Below are 26,438 nucleotides of genomic sequence, written 5' to 3'. Positions count from 1 at the left end.
CTACACTTTTGTCGTCATATTGGCGGTGATCTTGTTGAAGGAGGGCCTGGACATGAGATCCTCCCACCAAGCCTTGACATGAGGGTACGAGTCGAAGAGAGGCCCGTACGGCGTCGCATCCATGAAGTAGAAGGCGCTCGTGAAATGGTTGAGGTCTGCGAAGCTGAAGAAGTCTCGTGAAAGAACATGTTTCTCATCTTTTCAATCATTTCCAATAAAAAAGGTTTCACTAGAATATTTGTGCAATTAAATCATAAAATTTAATGTCTTTCAAATTTATCCAATATTGATTTTGTTTTAAAGGTCTTAGTGTCAGGACTTTAAATATATAAAATATTTCAAAAACAAAGTTATTGACTAAAAGATACTCCATCCGTTCCAAAATAAGTGTCTCAACTTTGTACTACCTCTAGTATAAAGTTGTACTAAGCTTGAGACAGTTATTTTGGAACGGAAGGAGTATAAACTATTGAAAATATCAAAGAGAAAATAAATACATGAAATTAGAGGATGATGAATAAGACAGATGTGTCACTTTCATACATTTGCATCAAAGAGGGGATGTTACATGCATGCATGTATGAGTATGACCTACACATGATGCGATGTAATGATTAATATAGATGTGCTAAATTGGAATACACCAAGATAAAAAGATCTGGGAGCTATGCACCTTTTAAGTTGGCAAGATTCTATTGGTTGAAGAACCACCGGTAGCTGACCCCTGTGTGTATCACTGATTGGGAGAAAGAGGTCAAGAGGGATAAAGTCTCGTTGCCTTCTACGGTTCTGCTTGCTCTGCTTCCTCCACCCTCACCATGTTTAAGTGCTTGTGCCGTCGTAAGCTCCTGGAGCGGTGGAGGAAGAGGAGGATGAGGAAGAAGTAGATAAAGCAGGTTGAAGGTGTGGGAATGGGAAACTAGGACCGGTGCTCGAAGTTATATTAGATCCGCAAGTCATTTGTGGCCATTTGCAAGTTATATACGATGCGCAAAAAATAATAAAATGTTATATACAATGCAGATGTGAGCTTTTTTTTTCCTGTTCGCACCATGACTCCAACATACGGCAAGTTTATTCATGTTTGATACACATCACTAGTGGGGACAGGGCCTTTAGTCCCGGTTCACTAACCGGGACTAAAGGGGCGGGACTAAAGGCCTAACCTTTAGTCCCGGCCCTGTTTCAAACCGGGACCAAAGGTGCTCCACGTGGGCGCCTCGGAGGGAGTACCTTTAGTCCCGGTTCTACTTATGAACCGGGACTAAAGGATCCGTCTGTTTCTTTTTGTTTGTTTGACCCGAAAAGGTAGATTTTTTTTTTCAATTTTTTTTGAATATTTTTTATGTTTTATTCCAATTTTTTAATCTTTGAATTATTTGACAATTTAATCTCTAATTACCCATCCTCACTGCTCTAGCGTGGATCACTCATTTCAAATCGTCTAACTTCCCGGCCGATCACCCATCCTTTCACTGCTTCAGCCCGATCACGCTTAACTTTCTGGTTCTATCGCCCCTAGTTGCCAAGTGTGCACTTGTTGTTTTCCTAACAATAGTAAGCTATCAATCCTAAACAACTTGGGTCTTGATGTCATGTCACATGATTTAATTTTTTGAATTACAAACAATTATTAAAATAAACTTAATAAGTAACAATAATAGTGAATTTCAATGAAAACAACCTAATACTTTTAAATAAAACTATTTTTCTTTTTTTTGGAAAAAACTTCTTTTTGAAGTAACTTTTTTTCCATTTGGAATTTTGAGCATGTGCGAAAACTTCACCGGACAAGCCCGGGTAAAATCGAGTACCAATTTTTTCTAGTTTTTTTTTATATATTAATTTTTTTTGGACGTCGTACGCAAAAGTTATGACCGTTTATTTTTTTCCTTTTTTTGCAAAAATGGTCAAAATTCATATCTCAAAATTTCTATACCGACTAGACACTAAAACCTAACAACATCTCAAAGGATTTTATTTTTTGAAGATTTTATCATTTCTGTTTATTTTTTGAAGATTTTATCATTTTTGTTTATTTTCTACAAAACTCAAAGTATCAAGGTTTCAAACGAAAACCTATCTGCTACAAAGGCATTTTTTTAAATTAATTGAACTGTAGATTTTTTTTGTGCATTAAATATGCACCATACTACAACATGTTAAAATCTACAGAAAGAACTAACTAAAAATAATAAAAAACAACAATTAAATGACTAAAACAACTATATAAGAAAAAAAATATTTCTTTAATTAAAATCCTAATTTAAATTATTCTAAAAATAACCAAATAAATCTTACTGTGACAACAATCTAACACATGAGTGGGAGCAAAAAGAATTAAATTAAAAACTAGTTGTAAACCCAAGTTATTCAAAAACTGGGTTTGAAACAAATTTAAACAAATTCAAATTTAAACCATTCAAATTTGAAAACTAATGGCACAAACAAAAACTAGACAAAATTTTGAATCTAATGCAAAAAGAATCAATCAAAAACATCAAATATCCTAAAAGATATAAGCAATTTAAAACAGAAACTACAAACAAGAATTTAAAAACAGAAAAAAAAATCTGAACACCTTTAGTCCAGGTTCGTGACAAGGTCTACCCCTTAGTCCCGGTTCAAGACACCAACTGGGACAAAATCCTCCAAACCCTTTAGTCCCGGTTCGAGACACCACTAGTGGGGACGGGGCCTTTAGCCCCGGCCCGTAAGGGACTTTAGTCCCGGTTCACCAACCGGGACTAAAGGGGCGGGACTAAAGGCCTAACCTTTAGTCCCGACCCTGTTACAATCCGGGACTAAAGGTGCTCCACGTGGGCGCCTCGTAGCGCCCCAGGGGCAGACCCTTTAGTCCCGGTCGGACCGGGACTAAAGATTTTCAGATTTTGCTGTTTTTAGGGTTTTTTTTGAATGAAATTATTTTTGGGTTTTAGGGTTTTAGGGTTTAGGTGTTCGGGAGATTAACGTGATGCCTCGTTTGGTGTTCGGGAATTAGTTTTCATATAACTTAAATAGAAATAATTATGCATATATATATAAGATTAACCTTTTCTTACAAGCGAGCATATATATACAATTACATGGAGATCTGAATTATCGGGACTAGAGCCCGTCTATTCGATTACATGGACGAACATCAGTAATGGCCCCTAGCTACACTAAATCGTCCTTTGTCATCTATAGGTTCCGTCCTCAGAAAGGTCGCAAGCTCCTCTGCAATAGCAATCGCGCGTTGCTCTGGTAGGACCTTCGTCGTCAGGGCCGTGTGCTATATAAGAAGAGGAGATGAATATGAATATAAATCATGATAACAAACAATGACGGGTAAAAATAGAGGTGTGAATGTTCATTGCTTACGTCGGATCTGTGATCCTTGTGCTCAGAGGTAAACGTGCGAATGGTCTCGCAAACATAGTATTCGAATAGATGCGTTCCCCGTGGCTGCTGGTCGCACTTTACGAGAATAGAATATATATAATCAAAATAATAATCTAGCATCATAAATGTATTGAAAATTAATAGAAGTATATCATACTACTACTTACCTGAGCCGCTCTAAAGGTCAGCTTCTCATGAAAGTTACCAGGAGTCACGCACTTGAACCGCTTCCAAACCCTGCCCGACAAGGATAATGATTTGCTAAGTTTTTCATTAATTGATATATCAGAAAATCATCGAAAGAGACCGATAGAGCGCAAGAATGATTAAAATTACCCTTGGAGCATGTCCTGCAGGCTTTGGAACTGTTCCAAGGGTCTCGATAATGGGTCGAAGGCATCAACTCTTCCCTTATCAATTTGAATGTCCAACAGAATCCAATGGAAGGTGCACATGTATATATATATATGTGTGTCAGTAACTTATCAATTACACTTATAAGTGAATGGACACAACAGAGTAAAGACCCTCACCTGAAGTTGTATGGAAACAGTATGTGGTCACATAAATTTTGATCTATTAGAAACCTTAGAAGGTTTTCCTCCGTCTCCTTGGGATAATTAGTTAGCGTCGCTATATGTATTTTATCTGGGTCAATAAACCCAATATTCAAGATGCTCTTACTTTTACAATCCAGAATCTTCATTCTGCATAATAGAGTACAAGTTATATATAGATAATGAATTGAAATAACTAAACAAGTTATATGTAGACAACGAATTGAAAAACTTACAGACAATAGCAACTCATAAGCGATTTGTCGAGGGCGTCGCCATTGTACATGTGGAAGAGTTCATCAAAGTCGATATGGATTTGTTCGGGGCGGCCGTAGTACTCCTGTGGGACACTCAGCACGATCATCGTTCTCCCATTCTTTAATTCACTTAAGTACCATTGATGCAAGTAACACATATTTGTTGGGACATCATCTTTGCTGACCAAAGGCTCACACATGACAAACTGTGGCTTAGGGGCTACCACAGCCTTGGGTATCTTGTCGTCTTGGGAAGACAACAATTCTTAAACCGAGACACCACATGCAGCCGCCAACTCCTTTGCACTTTCTAAAGCTAGCCCCTGCACCGAAGGGGGAACATTCTCGGTTAACACCTTGAGGAGTGGGATCGACTGTTTGGCCTGTTGTCCAAGCTGAGGAACGTCTGATTTTTTCTTGCTTGTAGTTGAACTTGATTTGCTCCCACTTGCACTTGCACGTGATCTGCTCTTTTTCACTTCCTTCTGCAATGTGCGTGTATAGTCATCAGGCTTATGGTGTAAGTCATAAGGTCTGATATAGGAAGATTAGCATGACGTACCTTTGTGAGGGGCGACAGTTTGCGCTTTGGGGTGCTCTATGGCTTAGGAATCGTCGGCGGAGCGTTCTTGGTGGCACGCTCCCTCTTAGTATCCGGAGCGGGCGGCGGCAGAGACGGACGACCCAAGTCCGGCGGTGGTGATCGAGATGGACTCGTGTTGTGCTGGCCGACGTCATGTGGAGGGCTTGCACGTGATCTGCTCTTTTTCACTTCCTTCTGCAATGTGCGTGTATAGTCATCAGGCTTATGGTGTAAGTCATACTGTGATGGAAGGGGGTACGATCATAAGGTCCGATAGGAAGATTAGCATGACGTACCTTTGGGAGGGGCGACCGTTTGCGGTTTGGGGTGCTCTGTGGCTTAGGAATCGTCGGCGGAGCGTTCTTGGTGGCATGCTCCCGCTTTGTATCCGTGGCAGGCTCACGCTTTGCATCCGGAGCGGGCGGCGGCGGAGCGTTCTTGGTGGCACGCTCCCGGTTTGTATCCGTGGCAGGCTCAGGCTTTGTATCCGGAGCGGCCGGCGGAGGAGCGTTCTTGGTGGCACGCTCCCGCTTTGTATCCGTGGCAGGCTCAGGCTTTGTATCCGGAGCGGGCGGCGGCGGAGCGTTCTTGGTGGCACGCTCCCGCTTTGTATCTGTGGCAGGCTCAGGCTTTGTATCCGGAGCGGGCGGCGGCGGAGTGTTCTTGGTGGCACGCTCCCGCTTGGTATCCGTGGCAGGCTCAGGCTTTGTATCCGGAGCGGGCGGCGGCGGAGCGTTCTTGGTGGCATGCTCCCGCTTTGTATCCGTGGCAGGCTCAGGCTTTGTATCCGGAGCGGGCGGCGGCGGAGACGGACGACCCAAGTCCGGCGGCGGTGATCGAGATGGACTCGTGTTGTGCTGGCCGACGTCATGTGGAGGGCTTGGAGGTAATGGAGGTGTAGGTGACCTGCGACGACTCGGAGGCGGTGTTGTCCTTGGGGCCGAGCGTGGAAGCTTGATGTAGTTCTTGTCCCATAGGATGACTCCACCCAGTACCTCTCCGAGTGTCCTCTCATCTTCGGGTCGAGCTATGTCGAGCTCCATATCATGAAACCCCGTCATGATTTCATCCACCCCGACTTTAGCAAAACCAGCTGGAATCTCATGGCCATGCCAGCGTGCATCAGGGCCAGAAGGTAAAGCTTGTCCGACGGCCACCTTCATGGATATGTTCTTGAATTTCTGATGGAGTTCACATGATGTTGACTCCTTGATTCCATCCACGGGGTAGCCGGGACCGCCCTCTATCATTCTTCGTGCATCATCGGGCGGGGCCTCAGATTCAGCCACGCTGCTTTTCCGCTTAGATGGGGCGCCGGTAATATCAAGTGCAGGATCTTCCTGGCGCACTACTCCTCTAAGCTCATCAATCTGCTTCTGTTGCTCGTTAATCCTGGCAAGCAAATGGTTGAACTTGTCATTCTCCTCATCCTGCTGCCGCTTCTTTGCTCTCTCTCGGCTTCTGTAAGTGTCTTGGTCTCTGGCAAACCCAAGCCACCACAGGTAAGATGGACCGAAGCCTCGCGTTCATCCTCCATGTTCGTCATTGCCGAGGACCAGTGTGAGCAAATCTTTATCTCTATCTGCAGTGAACTTTCTTTGTCCCTCCTTAATTTCTTTCACTATCCTTTTCCAATTCTCCCTGGGTATCCTAAGATTGTCATTGCAGATGAGGTCCCCTGTTGTTTCGTCGTACGACCCACCATGCGCAAGGAACCAATTTCTTGCTCTCAATTCCCACTCATGACAGAGTGGTTCAGGTACGATGCCTTTATCTATCAGATCTTGCTCTTTCTTTTCCCACTTTGGGATGGCAGTCTCATAGCCCCCTGGCCCCAGCTTGTGGTGATATTTCTTCTTGTCGGCATTTATCTTGTTCTTTTCTGATAATGCCTGGGCATCTTCTGACTCCTTGTACTCTTGAAATTCCTTCCAGTGATTCGCCTGCTTGGCTAGATACCCCTCGAATACTGGCACTTTCTTTGTCTCCAGATAGTTTTTCCATAGCTTCTTCTTCCATCTTCTTTAGAGTCCACTGCTTGACTTTGGCCCTCAGTTTGTCTGCGGCGTCTTCATTCTCACATTCTGGCAGGTTGAAATGTGACATGAGATCATTCCAAAGATTATCTTTGTACCTTTCGGCGACATAGTCACTATCGGCTGCCCCTTTGCGCTTGTTCCACTCCCGAACGCTGATCGGGACGTGATCCCTAACGAGAACTCCGCATTGCTTCTTGAATGTGTATACCTCGCCGGACTTTATTATTTCTTCACCGGCTTCTCCATCAGTGGAGCTATCACCTTCTCCGTCATTGGACCTATCTCCTGCCCCATCGGCTTCATCTTCGTGTCGCTCGACCTCCATTCCATATCCGGAGTCGTTTAGATATGACGTCGGAGATTCGGCTGGTTCAACGTCGGAGCCGTCTTTGATTATATCTTTGAGAAGTTCTTCCTCTTCGAGGTTCCTGATATGTGGATCCATAGTTCTGCAAAAAACGGACATTTGATTAACTAATAAACAAACAAACTAGCCGGGCGGAAACTTCGAAGGCTCGTTTTATATAGGAGGACCTTTAGTCTCGGGTCTTGGCTAGAACCTAAACTCTAAAATACCAGCCGGGCGGAGCCCAGTCCCGGACACTTAAGCATATACAATAGCAAAATTAAACTAGTTCTATTAATTTTCTTGCTAAAAATAAACTATTAGCACTTAAGCATATACAATAAAAAAAAATTAAACTATTAACACTTAAGCATATACAATAGCAATAATCTAAGAAACACTATTAACACTTAAGCATTTCTTCTTCTTCTAACCCTAAACTAATTTTTTCTCTTCTTCTATTTCTCCTCTTCTTCTACTTCTTCTTCTACTTCTACTTCTCCTCTTCTTCTACTACTTCTCCTCTCCTCTTTTTCTATTTTTCCTCTTCTTCTCCTCTCCTCCTCTTCTTATTCTCCTTTTTCTTCTTTTCTTCTCCTCCTCTTCTTATTCTCCTTTTTCTTCCTTTCTTCTCCTTTTTCTTCCTTTCTTCTCCTTTTTCTTCCGTTCTTCTCCTTTTTCTTCCTTTCTTCTCCTTTTTCTTCTTTGCTTGTGCTGGCCGGCGTGTTGGGGAGGAGGGGGCGTGGGGCTTACCGGCCGGAGGTGTCGACGGCGCGCGGCGAGGAGGGCGGCGCGCGGCGAGGAGGACGGCAGGCGGCGGTGAGCAGGACGGCGGGCAGCCTGACGGCGTCGTCGAGTTCGTCGCTTGTCGCGCCGGGCAGGAGAACGAGAGGAAGAAGAAGAGAAAATGGACGATTTGGGTTCGAAATTTTCTAACTCCCGCTTATACAGGTGGGTCTTTAGTCCCGGGTGGAGCCACGAACCGGGACTAAAGACCCCTTTAGTCCCGGGTGGAGCCACGACCCGGGACTAAAGACCCTTTTTCGGGCAGACCAGATGGCGGGAAACAGGGGCCTTTAGTCCCGGGGCGTGGCAAGAACCGGGACTAAAGGGGGTCTTTAGTCCCGGGTGGAGCCACGACCCGGGACTAAAGACCCTTTTTCGGCAGACAAGAAGGCGGGAAGCAGTGGCCTTTAGTCCCGGGGCGTGGCACGAACCGGGACTAAAGTTTTGCCTATATAAACCCTAGCCCCTGCCCGCCATATCCCCTGTTTTTTGGTTGTTGAAGTGTGACCATGCCATGCTCTTGCCACTCTAGTTCATGCACATGACGTGTTCGATGAAATGCTCGAGCCACTCTACTTAAGCTTTCTCCTCTCCAAGCTCGACCTCCAAGCTCAATTTTCCTTAATATTTGTCTAGGTTTGGCCGTGCACCAACTGCGAGCACCACCATGGTGAGCCTCTTGTTCTTATCTTCTTTTAAAATCAAAAAAATCTTACTTGTATGATTTAGATACATACTTGTATAAATTACTCACTTTCATTATTTTTTGTTATTATATAGTGCGATGGTTTTGGTATCCGCCTCCGTCGGCCCTCGTCCTCTCTATGATTCGGATCTGGTATATATTATCTTTTATAACTATTTGTTTTATTTAGTGTTTATGACAATTATGACGACCAATGTGACATATATTTTTTTAATCTAGGAGGTATGTGAACCGGAAATTCCAACCCACATAAAAATTCTTGTCGAGAAATTAAATTTGGTTAAAAAAGAAAACAAATACTTGAAGAAAAAATTGAAAATAATTGAGGATAAGAATATGGAACTGGAGTTGCATGTCGCCGATGTCATCGATGATCGCAAGATGAAGATCGATGCGATGCGGTTGAAGATGAATGAAATGCGCTTGAAGATTAGGAATATTAGAAAATAAGCCATTGATAAAGAGGCTTGGTATCATTATGTTGTTGGTCAATTGTTACCTTAGTTGCGATTTTGATCGCGTTTGTTGTTGCATTTAAATGTTTTACATAGTTGTATGTTGTTTTATGACAGAACTTTATGTATTTATTTTTTATAATAATAACATTTGATCACTACTGTTCTTTGGCTTTAGTGTGATGATGAACTTGTATTAATTTGGTCATATGTTCTGCAATGGTCTTTTGAACTTATTTGAACTCCATACTTTTTTTGTGTTCAAAATGCACCATTCAAAGGCACATCACAAAATTTCAACAATTTCTGACTTCATTTGGTATATTTCGTGCATTTACTTATTTTTTTTGAGCTAGTTGACCCTGAAATTGAAAAGCACTACAAATGAACTCTGAAAATGTTGAAAGTTGGCATGCTATCATCATTTCACCCACATAGCATGTGTTAAAAAGTTGAGAGGGCTACGACAAAAACTGGGTGCACTTCGTGTACAAAACGGACAATCTCTCTCGAAGTATCAGGGTTTCGAACGAGAACTCATCTCTTACAAAGGGATTTCATTTTTTGAACTTATTTGAACTCCATAATTTTTGTGTGTTCAAAATGCACCATTCAAAGGCACATCACAAAATTTCAACAATTTCTGACTTCATTGGGTATATTTCGTGCATTTACTTATTTTTTTTTTGAGCTAGTTGACCCTGAAATTGAAAAGCACTACAAATGAACTCTGAAAATGTTGAAAGTTGGCATGCTATCATCATTTCACCCACATAGCATGTGTTAAAGAGTTGAGAGGGCTACGACAAAAACTGGATGCACTTCGTGTACAAAACGGACAATCTCTCTCGAAGTATGAGGGTTTCGAACGAGAACTCATCTCTTACAAAGAGATTTCATTTTTTTGAACTTATTTGAACTCCATACTTTTTTTGTGTTCAAAATGCACCATTCAAAGGCACATCACAAAATTTCAACAATTTCTGACTTCATTTGGTATATTTCGAGCATTTACTTATTTTTTTGAGCTAGTTGACCCTGAAATTGAAAAGCACTACAAATGAACTCTGAAAATGTTGAAAGTTGGCATGCTATCATCATTTCACCCACATAGCATGTGTTAAAAAGTTGAGAGGGCTACGACAAAAACTGGATGCACTTCGTGTACAAAACGGACAATCTCTCTCGAAGTATCGGGGTTTCGAACGAGAACCCATCTCTTACAAAGGGATTTCATTTTTTTGAACTTATTTGAACTCCATAATTATTGTGTGTTCAAAATGCACCATTCAAAGGCACATCACAAAATTTCAACAATTTCTGACTTCACTGGGTATATTTCGTGCATTTACTTATTTTTTTTGAGCTAGTTGACCCTGAAATTGAAAAGCACTACAAATGAACTCTGAAAATGTTGAAAGTTGGCATGCTATCATCATTTCACTCACATAGCATGTGTTAAAAAGTTGAGAGGGCTATGACAAAAACTGGATGCACTTCGTGTACAAAACGGACAATCTCTCTCGAAGTATCAGGGTTTCGAACGAGAACTCATCTCTTACAAAGGGATTTCATTTTTTTGAACTTATTTGAACTCCATACTTTTTGTGTGTTCAAAATGCACCATTCAAAGGCACATCACAAAATTTCAACAATTTCTGACTTCATTTGGTATATTTCGTGCATTTACTTATTTTTTTTAGCTAGTTGACCCTGAAATTGAAAAGCACTACAAATGAACTCTGAAAATGTTGAAAGTTGGCATGCTATCATCATTTCACCCACATAGAATGTGTTAAAAAGTTGATAGGGCTACGACAAAAACTGGATGCACTTCGTGTACAAAACGGACAATCTCTCTCGAAGTATTAGGGTTTCGAACGAGAACTCATCTCTTACAAAGGGATTTCATTTTTTTGAACTTATTTGAACTCCATACTTTTTGTGTGTTCAAAATGCACCATTCAAAGGCACATCACAAAATTTCAACAATTTCTGACTTCATTTGGTATATTTCGTGCATTTACTTATTTTTTTGAGCTAGTTGACCCTGAAATTGAAAAGCACTACAAATGAACTCTGAAAATGTTGAAAGTTGGCATGCTATCATCATTTCACCCACATAGCATGTGTTAAAAAGTTGAGAGGGCTACGACAAAAACTGGATGCACTTCGTGTACAAAACGAACAATCTCTCTCGAAGTACCAGGGTTTCGAACGAGAACTCATCTCTTACATGGATACTATGAAAATAAAAAGTGTTTGAAATTTAGTACATTCCATACATGCATTACATAAAAGGTTTAATACATTATTACATTATTGCAACAATATTCCTATCTATTATTTCTGTTTTCTTCTGGGTCGTAGCCATGGAGAATCTTCATCATTCAGTAGGATGCTTGGGTCAGTTTTCACTTTGAAGGGCGGAATTTCATGAAACTTATTATAATCTTCTGACATGTCTGTCTTGTCATCTACTCCCACGATGTTTCTTTTCCCTGAAAGAACTATGTGGTGTTTTGGCTCATCGAACGATATCTTCTTTTGCTGATTTCTTTTTCTCGTTAATGTAGACATGTCCTTCACATAGAAAACCTGAGCGACATCATTGGCTAGGACAAATGGTTCGTCCATGTACGCAAGATTGTTGAGATCCACTGTTGTCATGCCGTACTTTTGGTCTACAACTACCCCGCCTCCTGTCAGCTTCACCCATTTGCACCGAAATAAAGGGATCTTAAAAGTAGGTCCATAGTCAAGTTCCCATATCTCCTCTATGTACCCGTAATATGTTTCCAAACAGTGCCCATTCTCGTCTGTTGCATCAAAGCGGACACCACTATTTTGGTTGGTGCTCTTTTTATCTTGGGCAACCGTGTAAATGTATTCCCATTTATCTCATACCCTTGGAAAGTACATATAGTCAAAGATGGTGGCCTGGCCAAACTGTACAGCTCATCTTCAACGGTGTCGTCATTCATGAGATGTGTCTGCAACCAACTGCCGAAAGTCTTCTCGTGTTCCCCTTTAATCCAAGAGTCAGCCTTCCCCGGGTTTTCGGAGCGTAGAATATTCTTGTGTCTCACGATATACGGAGCCACCACGGTGGAATTGTGTAGAACTGTGTAGTGTGCTTGAGAGAAAGAATGCCCGTCCATATATACTTTTGCTTTCCTTCCTAGTGTGCCTTTTCCTGTCAGCCTACCCTCATACCGAGATTCAGGAACACCAATCGGCTTAAGGTCAGGAAGAAAGTCCACACAAAACTCAATGACCTCCTCTGTTCCATAGCCCTTGGAGATGCTTCCTTCTGGCCTAGCACGGTTACGAACATATTTCTTTAAGACTCCCATGAACCTCTCGAAGGGGAACATATTGTGTAGAAACACAGGACCGAGAATTCTAATCTCTTCAACTAGGTGAACTAGGAGGTGTGTCATTATATTGAAGAAGGATGGCGGGAACAACAACTCAAAGCTGACCAGACATTGGACCACATCAATCTGTAACCCTGATAGACTTTCTCGATCGATTACCTTCTGAGAAATTGCATTGAGGAATGCACATACCTTCACAATTGCCAGGCGAACATTTTCCGGTAGAATTCCCCTCAATGCAACCGGAAGCAATTGCGTCATAAGCACGTGGCAGTCATGAGACTTTAGGTTTTGGAATTTTTTGTTTTTCATATTTACGATTCCCTTTATATTCCACGAGAAGCCAGTCGGGACCTTGATACTGAAAAGGACTTCAAAGAAGATTTCCTTCTCTTCCTTAGTAAGAGCGTAGCTGACACGCCCTTGAAACTGCCCTGGATGCATGCCATCTCTTCCTTTATGACGTTCGTGGTCCTCCCGTGCTTCCGGTGTATCTTTCGACTTCCCATATAAGCCCAGGAAGCCTAGAATATTCACGCAGAGATTCTTCGTCAGGTGCATCACGTCGATTGCCGAGCGGACCTCATAGACTTCCGAGTAGGGTAGCTCCCAAAATATAGATTTCTTCTTCCACATGGGTACGCGCTTATCAGGGCCGTTAGGAACAGGTTGGCTGCCAGGACCCTTTCCAAAGATTACTTTTAAATCTTTGACCATATCAAATACTTCAGCACCAGTACGGATGACAGGCTTCCCCCGGGGTTCTGCCTTGCCATTGAAATGCTTGCCTTTTTTCTTTAAGGGATGCTTGGGCGGAAGAAAACTACGATTGTACGGATACACATTCTTCCTACAGTTGTCGAGATATATACTTTCTGTCTGATCCGAACAGTGCGTGCATGCATTGTATCCCTTGTTTGACTGTCCTGAAATGTTACTAAGAGCAGGCCAATCATTGATGGTTACGAAAAGCAACGCTCGAAGGTCAAATTCCTCTTGTTTGTGCTCGTCCCACACACGTACACCTGGTTCGGCCCACAGCTGTAAAAGTTCATCCACTAATGGCCTTAGGTACACATCAATATCGTTGCCGGGTTGCTTTTGACCTTGTATAAGCACTGGCATCATTATGAACTTCCGCTTCATGCACAACCAAGGAGGAAGGTTGTAGATACATAGAGTAACGGGCCAGGTGCTGTGACTGCAACTCTGCTCCCCAAAAGGATTCATGCCATCTGTACTCAGACCTAACCATAAGTTCCTTGCGTCAGCTGCAAATCTCGGGAACTCTCTCTCGATTTTTCTCCACTGCCGACCATCAGCGGTGTGCCTCAGCTTATCGTCTTTCATACGATCTTCCATGTGCCATCGCAACAACTTCGCATGATCTTTATTTCTAAACAGACGTTTCAACCGTGGTATTATAGGAGCATACCACATCACCTTGGCAGGAACCCTCTTCCTGGGTGGCTCGCCCTCAATATCACTAGGGTCATCTTTTCTGATCTTATACCGCAATGCAGTGCATACCGGGCATTTATCCATATTCTCGTACTTCTCACCGCGGTAGAGGATGCAGTCATTAGGGCATGCATGTATCTTCTGCACGTCTAATCCTAGAGGGCAGACAAGCTTCTTTGCTTCGTACGTGCTGGCGGGCAATTCGTTCTTTCTTGGAAGCATCTTCTTCATCAGTACCAGCAACTTTTCGAATGACGAGTCAGTCACACCGGTCTCTGCCTTCCACTTCAGCAATTCCAGTGTGCTACCTAGCTTCTTCTGGCCATCTTCACAAGTTGGGTACAACAATTTGTTGTGGTCCTGTAACATCTGCTCAAACTGCAACCTCTCCTTTTCCGTGTCGCAACCTCGCCGTGCATCAGAAATGACCCCACCAAGATCATCAGCGGGCTCATCTGGTTCCCGTTCTTCATCCTGATCTTCTTCTTCATTGTCTTCCATTGCGGTATCAGCATACTCAGGGAACATAGATCGGTAGTTGTCATCATCGTTCTCTTCTTCTTCATCATCGTCTTCCATCATAACCCCTCTTTCTCCGTGCTTGGTCCAAACATTATAGCCCGACATAAAACCGGACCGAAGCAGGTGGCTCTGAATGACTCTTGAGGAAGTGTAATCCTTCTCATTCCGACATTCAACACATGGACAAAACATATAGCCACCACCATGCTTGTTCGCATCGGCTGCATCTCGAAAAGAATGCACACCTTCTCTGTAAGCGGCTGTGCGTCGATCATCGTACATCCATGAATGGCTCATCTCTGCGTTATACGACAATATATCAAATACAATCACGATCCTAAAAATTAGTACCGCACGGTCTAAACGAGGAAATATAGTTGCTAACCTTTTAGAATAAGTAGAAATAAAGAGGAAGATGTTTAAGCGTGGCTCGGGCATCTCATATCGTAGTTGTGTTCGGTGAACTGAAGCGGCATCGCTCTAACACACATTTCAACAAACACCTCTAGTGCATAAAAAAAAGTGGAGAGCAAGCACCCACCCACAGTCCTCCATCCAAGAAAAATGCAACGAAGTGGGGAGAGGGGGGTTGTGCTATATATAGGCAGAGGACTTTAGTCCCGGTTTGAGACACAAACCGGGACTAAAGGTGGCGCACATGCGGGCTGCCCACCGCGTAGCCCTTTAGTCCCGGTTTGGGACACGAGCCGGGACTAAAGGTTCCTTAAGGGCCGGGACTATAGCCTCGAGGGAGGCGTTGAGAATTGGGGCGACGTGGCCGGGCCTTTAGTCCCGGCCCAGAGGCAGGCCGGGACTAAAGGATCCCGGCCAAAGGCCCGTTTTCTACTAGTGCATGAACCGGGACTAAAGGTCCAAGACACGAACCGGGACTAAATCCTCCAAACCCTTTAGTCCCGGTTCGAGAAACGAACCGGGACTAATGCCCGACCGACGCCTTTGCCGCTCGAACCGGGACTAATACTAACATTAGTCCTGGTTCGTAAAGAAACTAGAACTAATATGTTTTTCGAGCTGGGACGAAAACCCTTATTTCTACTGGTGCTCGTAGACGTCGAGGACCTTCTTCGCCTTCTGCAAGAAGCTTTCGTCGACCACCTCCTGGTTCGTGGGGGTGGGGAATATGAAGCACTCTAGGACGATGGGCCTCAGGGCCGGATGGCACTGGTGTGCCTCTAACTCGGTCCACACGTCCACCATGGCGGCTTCCTCCACGTTACCCTCCCTTAGCAGGTCTGACTTGTACTTGCGTAGCACGTACGGAGTACTTGCCAATGGCACGGGATTCTTCAAAGAATCAACACACATAGGAAGCAGAATAAGTTTTGAGACGGCAGTTGACTAGCATACATGAATCATGGAGGTTATTTTTAGATACTTCTACTGCTAGTTAATTAGCGAATTTTTGTCCAAAAGGACCCCCTCTCAAACGTCATTGCCACTGTGAAACAGTGCGAAACTTCTTCTTTATAAGCGAACTGCGTCGCTGCCTCCTCTCTCACTCTCTTCTCCTGCCGTTGCCTCATGTGTCACTCTCTTCTCTTTCTCTTTCTCACTCTCTTCTCTTTCTCTCAAGAGCTAGTCCGTAAGAAGGTTTAAGTGACGATTTAGGACGGTTTAAAGTTAGATTTTGAAGACGTTGTAGTTGAAGAAAAGATAGATCAAGGTAAGAGCTTTCCATTTCTGTTGGCCGTGTTTGCATGCATGATGTATTTATTTTGTTTGACTAGTTTCTAAGTATGTGTTTTCTTTTGTGTTAGGTAGTGTATTATTACTTTTGTGGAACTATTTTGAAGACGTTGTAGTTGAAGAAAAGATAGATCAAGGTAAGAGCTTTCCATTTGTGTTGGTCGTGTTTGCATGCATGATGTTTTTATTTTGTTTGAGTAGTTTGGAAGTATGTGTTTTCTTTTGTCTTAGGGAGCGTATTATCACTTTTGTGGAACTATTTTGTCATCCGATATGAACTACTAAGTTGAAGATCAAGGTATGAGACTCTGTTCATATTTGTGTTCATGTGATAATAGGTCGACTATGTTCATATATTACCGGTGATTTGTTCGTGTTTGCATGCAACTGGTATTTAGAAAGCAGCCGAAAAAATGTAATAATATGTTAACTATATTAGTATTATTACATGCAAGACGCGTGTGTAATATTTTTTGATGTGATAATTTGTCAACCCCGTAGATATATGATTCGTGATATGTATATGCATGCACTATGTATTTTAAAACTTTTGCTAACAGTGAAAAAATTATGTGTGTAATATTTTTGTTCATACGATAATAGGTCGAATTCGCTGATATTATACTGGTGATATTTTGTATTCTGAAGGATATCCTTATTAAACCAGAGGTATGAATGACATATTATAATTTATCTTGTATTTATTTTGTAGATGTAGTGTCGCGATAAATGGTACAATATAAATTATTATGTGTAGATGTACAGTCGTGTGTGAGTATTTGTTAAATTGTTATATGTAAAAAAGATAAGTAATGGATGTTATTACAATATAAATAAAATAATATGATGTTTTCAATATAAATTATTATGCGTAGATGTACAACCGGCTGTGAATATTTGTTAAATTGTTATATGTAAAAATAGATAGGTAATGGATGTTAGTAGAATATAAATATAATAATATGATTTTTAATGGACTAACGATGTACTATGGAAAATTTGTTAGTGTTTTATGGGCACATCGTACGTGAGGCTCCTTCTGGTGTGGATGTGTCTATGTGCGGGATGACTACGGTTGTAGTAAGAGACATGGTTAATGTAGAGTATGCGGCAGTTAGGAGGTGCATCAGAGCGGTGTTTAGTTCAGCGATGAATGGTAAAAAAATGACCATGGAGGCTTTCGTGGTTGAGGGAGGAAATCGTTGGGTTCTGCGGCAGGTTACTGGTGAAAGAGCATGGGCGTCGTACATGAGTTTTGCAAACAATCCCAATAACTCCATGTATGGATAACCCATGGTTTATGTGGAGTTCATTTCTGCCAGTGATGTCGCCGAGTGCAGTAGCGGTGCCGGTGAGGCCGAGTTGGCCATAACTGTAGCCCCCGACGCCGGCCCATCGGAACCAAGGGGTGTCCAACAAGTGGCCATAACTGTAGCCACCGACACCGGATAATCGGAACCAACAGGTGGCCAACAAGTGTATGCCACGGTATATTGGTCTGCGATCGTTGACATGAGCGAACATGTCGAGGGATTGCCGGAGGCGCTAGATGATGACGATGATGGTCATTCTTCTGCCCCTTTGGAATCAGATGATGATGAAGTTCTTCCTCCTGAGAAGGCGGTCGCTCCACCAATCAACCCAGAGTTTTTACAGGTTATGAGCATCACCAATGAATTTCACTCTGTTGCTTGCCTAGAAGCGGGAAGTCTGGCAGTTGGACAGATTTTCCCAGATAAGAAATCTGCTAAACAAGCAATACATAGCTATGCAATTGCTATACACAGGCAACATAGAGTGAAGCAGTCTGATAAAAAGGAGTTGAAGCTCATATGCATCCATCGCGAAGCGGGTTGCCGCGGAAGAGTTATTGCTTGCCAGAAGCCTGGGGTATGTCAGCCATGGCATGTCACAAAAATAGAGAAACATGGCTGTGAGAAAACCGGCACTCTTTCAGAGCACCGCAATGTGACTGCAGAAAATATGTCACAGGTCATGCAAATCATTGTGCAGCAAAGTCTTAATATTAGTATTAGGGCTTTGCGTGCAACTGCATCTGATCTGATTGGTTTCCCTGTTAGCTACAGCAAGGCTCGTCATGCAAAGGAAAAGATATTTCAGAGGTTGTATGGAACCTATGAGGAGGCGTACTCTTTTGCCCCCTAGAATGCTGCATCAGATTTCAGTTGCTAACAGGGGGACTCAAGTTTTCCGGAAAGAACGTCCAAATCCATTGAACCCGGACGAGCAAATCCTGGACTGCTTATTCTGGGCATTCGCCCAGACTATACAAGCATTCAAGCATTGTCGTCCGGTTGTATCAACTGATGGTACATTTCTCACTGGAAAGTACAAGGGCACACTCTTAGTGGCGATGGCAGCTGATGCAAACAATCAACTTCTTCCTATTGCCTACGCACTAGCGGAGAGCGAAAACAAACAAAGTTGGCTATGGTTCCTGTGTTGCCCGAAGATGGGGGTCATCAAATATCGGGAAGGGGTTTGCATCATCTCTGATCGCAACACTGGACTATTAAGCGCGCTCGAGATAATTAAGGCTTCACAAGATCCAGATTGGTGGTGGCCCGATCAGGAGACAAGGTGGTGCATGAGGCATTTGGCAGCTAATTTTTATTCGAAATTCAAAAACAAAGATTGGTTCAAGCTATTCAAGAGGATGTGCATGCAAAAAACTGCAGCAAAAATAAACATACCCAGCATGGCGTACAGAAAGAAATACTCACGGAAACCCATGATACTCAATGCACGCTCCCGGGAATGCTAAATAATTTTTTAGGGGAGGACGTTATTGGTCCATCTTATATCAATTCTGAGTCACAACCATTCACCTACAATTTAGAATCATCATCTCAATATGGATTTCAGACTCCACCACCTATGCATGAGTCGCAGACACAGGAGCACGAGGGACAGTACGGCTGTGGTCTTCGTGAACACAGACCCCCTGAACGCTTGTCACCCTCCGGTCATCGGGCAAGGCCAGTTGGTCGTCGTCGCATAGGGTGATTGGGTGATTCGTCTATCTATGTGTGCGAACTATTGTATCTTTCTATGTCAGTTTCAAACTTTCAGATGTGCGTACAAGACATCTATGTAGTTTGATGAAATAAAAGTTCTCGATATATTTCGACGCATTTTTTCAATTTAAAGTTGCTTGCATAAAATAACATACGTAAAATAACATACATAGAATAACATACATAAAATAAGATACATTAAGATGTAGAGTTCATAAAAAAACTACATAAAGTCGTCGTCATCCTTCGACGATGCAGAGCTCTCGCCCTTTGACGAAGCGCTACTCTTGACCTTCGTCGATGATGCGCTCTTGTCCTTCGTTGATGATGCGCTCTTGGCCTTGGTACTCGGCATGAAGATATTGTCTTCGTCCTCACTATCGTCAATCCATAAAAAGGGATGTTTTACTCTGTTGGGTAACGTAGCATAAATTCAAAAGATTTTCTACACATATTCAGATCTTCCTGTGGAGAGACCAGCAACGAGAGAGGGGTCAGTGCATCTTCATACCTTTGAAGATCGCTAAGCGGAAGCGTTACTACAACGCGGTTGATGGAGTCGTACTCGCGGCGATTCAGATCGCCGTGTGATTCCGATCTAGTGTCGAACTACGGCACCTCCGCGTTCAACACACGTGCAGCCCGGTGACGTCTCCCGCACCTTGATCCAACAAGGAGGAGGGAGAGGTTGGGGAAGATCTCCAGCAGCACGACAGTGTGGTGTCGATGGAGAGACGAGGTCTCCCGGCAGGGCTTCGCCAAGCACCGACAGAGAGGAGAAGAAAGAAGAGCAGGGCTGCACCGAGGAGAGGAAAAACTGTCTCTCCAAAAGCCCAAAAGTGCCCACTATATATAGGAGGAGGGGACGGGAGGTGACACCCCTAGGATTCCCACCCTAGGTGGTGCGACAGCCCCCCAGATGGGAGGTGCGGCGGCCAGAGCAAGGGGGAGGGGTGGCGCACCCCAGGTGGGCCTTAGGCCCACCAGCTCCTAGGGTTCGCCCCCCCTCTCCACCTCCTGCGCCTTGGGCTGAGTGTGGGGGGTGCACCAGCCCACCTAGGGGCTGGTTCCCTCCCGCACTTGGCCCATATAGCCTCTCGGGGTCGTTGCCCCCTTCCGGTGGACCCCCGGGGCCACCTTCGGTGGTCCCGGTGGTCCCGGAACGTTACCGGTGACGCCCGAAACACTTCCGGTGTCCGAAACCATCCGTCCTATATATCAATCTTTACCTCCGGACCATTCCGGAGCTCGTCGTGACGTCCGGGATCTCATCCAGGACTCCAAACAACTTTCGATAACCTCGTATAACAATTCCCTATAACCCTAGCATCATCGAACTTTAAGTGTGTAGACCCTACGGGTTCGGGAGATAGGTAGACATGACCGAGACACCTCTCCGGTCAATAACCATCAGAGGGGTCTGGATAACCATGGTGGCTCCCACTTGCTCCACGATGATCCCATCGGATGAACCGCGATGTCAAGGATTCAATCAATCCCGTATACAATTCCCTTTGTCCGTCGGTATAGAACTTGCCCGAGATTCGATCGTCGGTATACCTATACCTTGTTCAATCTCGTTACCGGTAAGTCTCTTTACTCGTTCCGTAGCACATCATCGGGTGACTAACTCCTTAGTCACATTGAGCTCATGATGATGTTCTACCGAGTGGGCCCAGAGATACCTCTCCGTCACACGGAGTGACAAATCCCGATCTCGATTCATACCAACCCAACAGACACTTTCAGAGGTACCCGTAGTGCACCTTTATAGTCACCCAGTTACGTTGTGACGTTTGATACACCCAAAGCACTCGTACGGTATCCGGGAGTTGCACAATCTCACGGTCGAAGGAAAAGACACTTGACATTAGAAAAGCTTTAGCATACGAACAATACGATCTAGTGCTACGCCTAGGATTGGGTCTTGTCCATCACATCATTCTCCCAATGATGTGATCCCGTTATCAATGACATCTAATGCCCATGACCAGGAAACCATGATCATCTATTGACTAACGAGCTAGCCAACTAGAGGCTTGCTAGGGACACATTGTGATCTATTTATTCACACATGTATTACTGTTTCCTGTTAATACAATTATAGCATGAACAATAGACGATTATCATGAACAAGGAAATATGATAATAACCATTTTATTATTGCCTCTAGGGCATATTTCCAACATACTCCACCTCCACCGCGTATGTGTTGGCCTTTCTTCTTCCATCTTTCATTCAACCGCAGAAGTTCTTTCCGAATCTCCTGATATGTCCTTGCAGGCCACCCCTTCCTAGCTAATGCGTGGGCAACCTCATTCAGTAGCGTGTCACTACTGATGAGTTCGTCCCATGAAACTATTCTATTATCTATCTTGAAATTGCTAGCTAAGCGCAGAAGACACTCGGACATACCACAGTGAAAACTACGATCGAAAGGATAATGAGACATTTTCAGGACACTCCTTACCCACCTTGGTCTGGAGGGGGTTTTATAGGTGCATCAGAGCGAGACGAATAACTAATGGCGGGAAAGCGAGGCGGGAACAAAATGGCGGGAAAGCGAGGCGTGAAATAAATGGCGGGAAAGCGATGCGGGAACAAAATGGCGGCAAAGCTATACGCGGGAAAAAATGGCGGGAAAGCGAGGCGGGAAATAAATGGCGGGATAAAATGAACATACACGTAGCTGAAATTAAGATACCCATTGTGGAAATGAAGATACAACTTGCCGAAATTAAGATACACATTGCTGAAAATAAGATACAACTTGCCGAAATTAAGATACAACTTGCAGAAATTAAGATACAACTAACACAAATTAAGATACAATAAAATAAATCTACTGAGTCCAACGTGGATATTTTCCTTTTCCATCACCAGCTTCTTCTGCTGCCTTGGCCGCACGAGCCCTTTCTCTCTTTCTCTCCCTCTCAGCTTCACGGGCCTGTTCCCGCTGTCTGTAAACCTCCTCTAGCCGAAGTTTCTCTTCTTGATTTTTCCTTTTCATCTCATCAATAAAAGCCCTCTGCTCCACACAGTACTCTTCCCACTCTTTCTTCTGCTCTGCTTTCTCCTCTGCTTCATCCTTCTCGCGGCGCTCTTCCAAGTCCAAGCTAGCCCATGCACGGCGACCTCTTTCACGAATCTCGGTCACCGCCCAGTCCGGCATTTCCGTGTCAATCCAACGATAGTTCATGCAGAGAGGAGGAGGAGACTAAAGGATGGATCAGATTCAAGTAAACAATAATCTGGATGACTTGAGCATACCGGAGGCCTGATGTACGCAGAAATAGATTCGGGTGGATCAGATTCATAATTGGCGCACATGAAAAACTTCATGCCCAACCAATCTGAAAACTCCGTCACCTCCTTCACCTTGCAGACATCACCGCACCAACATCGAACTGCTTCCACCCCCCGAGGCAAGCTTGCACTCTGCATTTTCCTAGGCCTAATGCTCTGATCCGAACAAGGCAAAGTCATACTGACTATGGAGGTGCAGGTGCTTTGAAGTCTGGCTGATGGTGAAGAGAGTTTCACTCTCTGCCTCCTTTTATAGGCTCTGCCGGATGTCTACGTGGGAAAAAACGGCGCGAAAACGAGAAACTTAAGCGATCCACGCGGGAAACTTAGGCGGGAAAAAATTGCACTGCTCGTCCGCCTTTATCGCGTGCATGTGGCGGGAAAAAATATAGCAGGCAACCTCGGAGTTAGTGCAATCAGCCTTTATCGCGTGCATGTGGCAGGAAAAATTAGAGCTGCAGCCTCGGAGTCACTGCAATTGCCCAGGGGGCGAGATTCCCGGCCGGCCGCCTGGGATGGTGGCGGCAGGGCCCACCCAGCCCATGTCCGTTACGGCGCGGCGTGGCGGGAACGGGATCCGCAGCCGGCCGCCTGGGCTGGTGGCGGCAGGCCCCAGCCGCCTCGGGCGGTGGCGGCAGGTGCCACGTGCCGCCTGGCGCGCCTGCCGCCACACGGGGAGGGGGTCCTTTCCGTTTTTTTCTGCTGCTTGTGGTCTTTTCTGGCAATGACGTTCGAGAGGGGGTCCTTTTGGACAAAAAATTGTTAATTGGCTATTCCATGTTTAAATACTGTACTGATATGATGAAGTGATGCTAGCTCACCGAAGAGGGTGAGGTCCCCGTCTTGCAGAGCCGGGACCTGTCCGAACGGCTGCAACAAAGAAACGACGTTAGCGCTCACTGGACAAGCAGTCCAGCCATTTAAGAGTAGATAGCTAGCTAGCACTCACTAGTTAAGATAAATATAGTTAGTAGTGTCGAAAACGCTCTTATATTATGAAATGGAGGTAGTACGTTTCTGGCGAGGTGCTCTGGGCTCTTGTGCTCCTTGGCCTGGAACAAATCCATGTCGACGACCTCGTATTCCGCACCGACCTCCTCCAGGCAGAGCAGCACCCTTGCCACGTTCTGGACTTGGCTGGGCCGAACACCTTCATGGGTGCCATTTCTAGCTCGAGATCCCTGGTGTGGTTGTGTTGTGCGCAAATGGCCATATATATAAGAGATTAGAGAGAAAAATTAGAGATGGAAATGTAGTGTGGGAGAAGGAGATAAAAGATGATAGGTCGGGCTTCCGCATGTGCAACAATGCACAGCTACTCGCGGCCATGCAGGATGGTCCACATGCATGGTGGTGCGTACCTTTCAAGCACTTTCGGGTGTGTTCAGTTGGTGGAATCAACTGAGCACGGATCCCATCCATACCTAGCCCCCATTCTCGCGTTCAGTTACATCTGGAAGAGGCACATACCGGTATTTGGTCAAGATGTGGAACGAGGTCATACCTCAAAAACGGCCGGACCACACGGAGCTGCAGCCCCCTCGCACTCGCAGCTCGCTCCCAGGTGCGTTGCCTCCCCCTATCTCCCCCTCGTCCATCCCTTCCATGGATCCGAGCCACGCCGCTGGTTCCTTCCTTCCCCGTCGGTCGGTGGCCGCCTCCCCTCCTCCCCTCCATCAATGAGACTATGAGAGCTGCACCGTCTAGTTCCTCCCATCCCCGGCGGCCGGTTCTTCCCTTCCTCGCCGGCGAGTTCTTTCTTTCCCCGGCGGCCAGTTCTTCCCTTCCTCGCCGGCCAGTTCTTCCTTCCCCCGCCGGCTGGGTCCTCCTCTCCCCATCGACGGGTTCCTTCCATCCCCGCCAACCGTCCCCTCCCTTCCCCGCTGCTTGCTAACTCTCACTTTCTCTCTCGATTTGCATCAGTACAGCGGACGCTCGACGGGAAGACTCGAAGCAGCGGGAGCTCGACGAGAAGACTCGAATCTGAAGGTACGAACAACTCCCCCTTGTATTGTCTGCTACTGCTCATGTGCATTTGCAACCGAGAGTCATACCGAGAGATGGAGGTTATCAAAATACATGTTGTATCATTGCCATATTTTTTATAGTCTGCATAACTTGTAGATGGTCAGTAAGATGAGCACAAAAAGATGGTTAGAAGTAAGTAGGCATCATGTTCTGCAAGCCATGCATTCTTGCTCAAACATGGACACATGGAAAAGAAGTAAGTAGGCATCATATTCTGTAATTCCTCGTCCTGTTTCTTCCACCGAGTGGAATAACTAAATAAGGAGTAGGCGCTTAAGGACTAGACGGAAGTCGGCCATGACAAGGGCAAAAGTAATAATGGTAGAGGGGTCAAATTTTTTTGGTCGGTTTAATTTGACACACATCGTTTTCGCTAATTCCTTTTATGGCAAGGCAGGATAAATTGACACTAGCCGAACTTTAGGCTTGTTTGTGATGGCTATATTAGAGCCATCTCTGCTACGACTACTTGTTGTCCTGACGCTTCTATTCACCACCATTTTCTACTTCTACATCTGAGGTCATGTGATGTGTGTCATTCCATCTCCGTCGGCATGGAATTGTGCCATTGCCCCCACAACGCCCGAGCAACATGTCTTTTGTCCTCTCTTGATATGTGTTTTGATCGGCGAATGGAAATGAACAAATAAAACACAGGAAGGATTTGCTGCCATGACAGTGCTCGGATGATCTGAGCCTCCTTCGCTTTCAATGTCGTACAAGGAAGTCCTTGCGGCATTTCTTGTGATTACTTATGGAATCTGGGAAAAATTAAAGTATCTAAGTCTTGTTCTTGTGAAGTACAAGTTACACAAACCAAGAACAAAAAATAAGAAGTTAAATATATTACTATAAAATTCCCTAGAAGTCTCCATGTTCATAGAAAAAGAGAAAAATCTGGACCAGATTTATATTGGCCGACATTTAATGAAATTTCTTAGGCACAGCTCTGAATAGGTAGTCGCCTACAACGACTACATGTTAGTTCAATTTAGCTTTTCATTTTACATTTATTTCTCTTGTTTTCTTTGCTCAAATTTTAATTATACATACATGTATAGCAAAGGATATATTTGAATTAAAACAAAATAGAAAATTTTCAACCTATTAAGATGGTCTAATTTTTCAGTTAGTAAACTATTCACTACAAATTGTAGCATTGAAACAATATCTGTTACACTCAAAAAAATTCACGTGTTCCCAAAAATGTATATGAAGTTTACGAAATTTATAACACATTAAAATAAAAATATTTGTAACGATTTTTTTGGACCATTCTCAAAATGTGTTTAAAAATACAGTTATATATTTTTTACGTGTTTAAAAATACAGTTTTATTTTTTGAAAATGTTTTTACAATGTAAAGAAATTTTTCCATAGTTACAAAATATTGTCTCTTTCAAAAGAATATGTCAATGTGTATTCAAAAAATGTTGAACACTTATGTGAAAGACAATGATAATCATCTATATGTAAAATGCCAATCATGTATTTTAAAAATGATTTAAATGAACACCAAAAAGGTGCATGAAGTACATAAACATCAAAACACATATTTGAAAAAACATATAAATCAAGTACTTTAAAAATGTTAAACATTTGTAAAAACGTTCTATATACCAAAAATGTACAATGTATGGGTAAATAAATATATATCAAAAAAAAATTTGAAAATATGTTAGCATTTTGAAAACATGTTCATGTTTATGACAATGTAGTTAAAAAAGAAAAGATGGACGATACCTGTTAAAACAGAAAAAGAAAGGAAATGTAAATCTAAAGAAAACCATAGAAAAACCGAAGAAACTCAAGTAAATTAGATGCCAACCAGGGAAAATGCGATAAATGAACCACAGGGTAAACAATGTGCATGGTTTTAGTAT

At 43.8% G+C, this 26,438-nt stretch overlaps 1 pseudogene; it reads right to left on the bottom strand.

Annotated features, from left to right (window-relative positions):
- Positions 1-23,692, bottom strand: LOC123440939 (annotated as a pseudogene).
- Between the last annotated feature and the right edge of the window lie 2,746 nt (positions 23,693-26,438).

This window comes from Hordeum vulgare, chromosome 3H, assembly GCF_904849725.1.
Source record: "Hordeum vulgare subsp. vulgare chromosome 3H, MorexV3_pseudomolecules_assembly, whole genome shotgun sequence".
NCBI classification, from domain to species: Eukaryota; Viridiplantae; Streptophyta; class Magnoliopsida; order Poales; family Poaceae; genus Hordeum; species Hordeum vulgare.
Note: the sequence above shows the minus strand (reverse complement) of the source record. Positions and strands in the feature narration are given on the sequence as shown.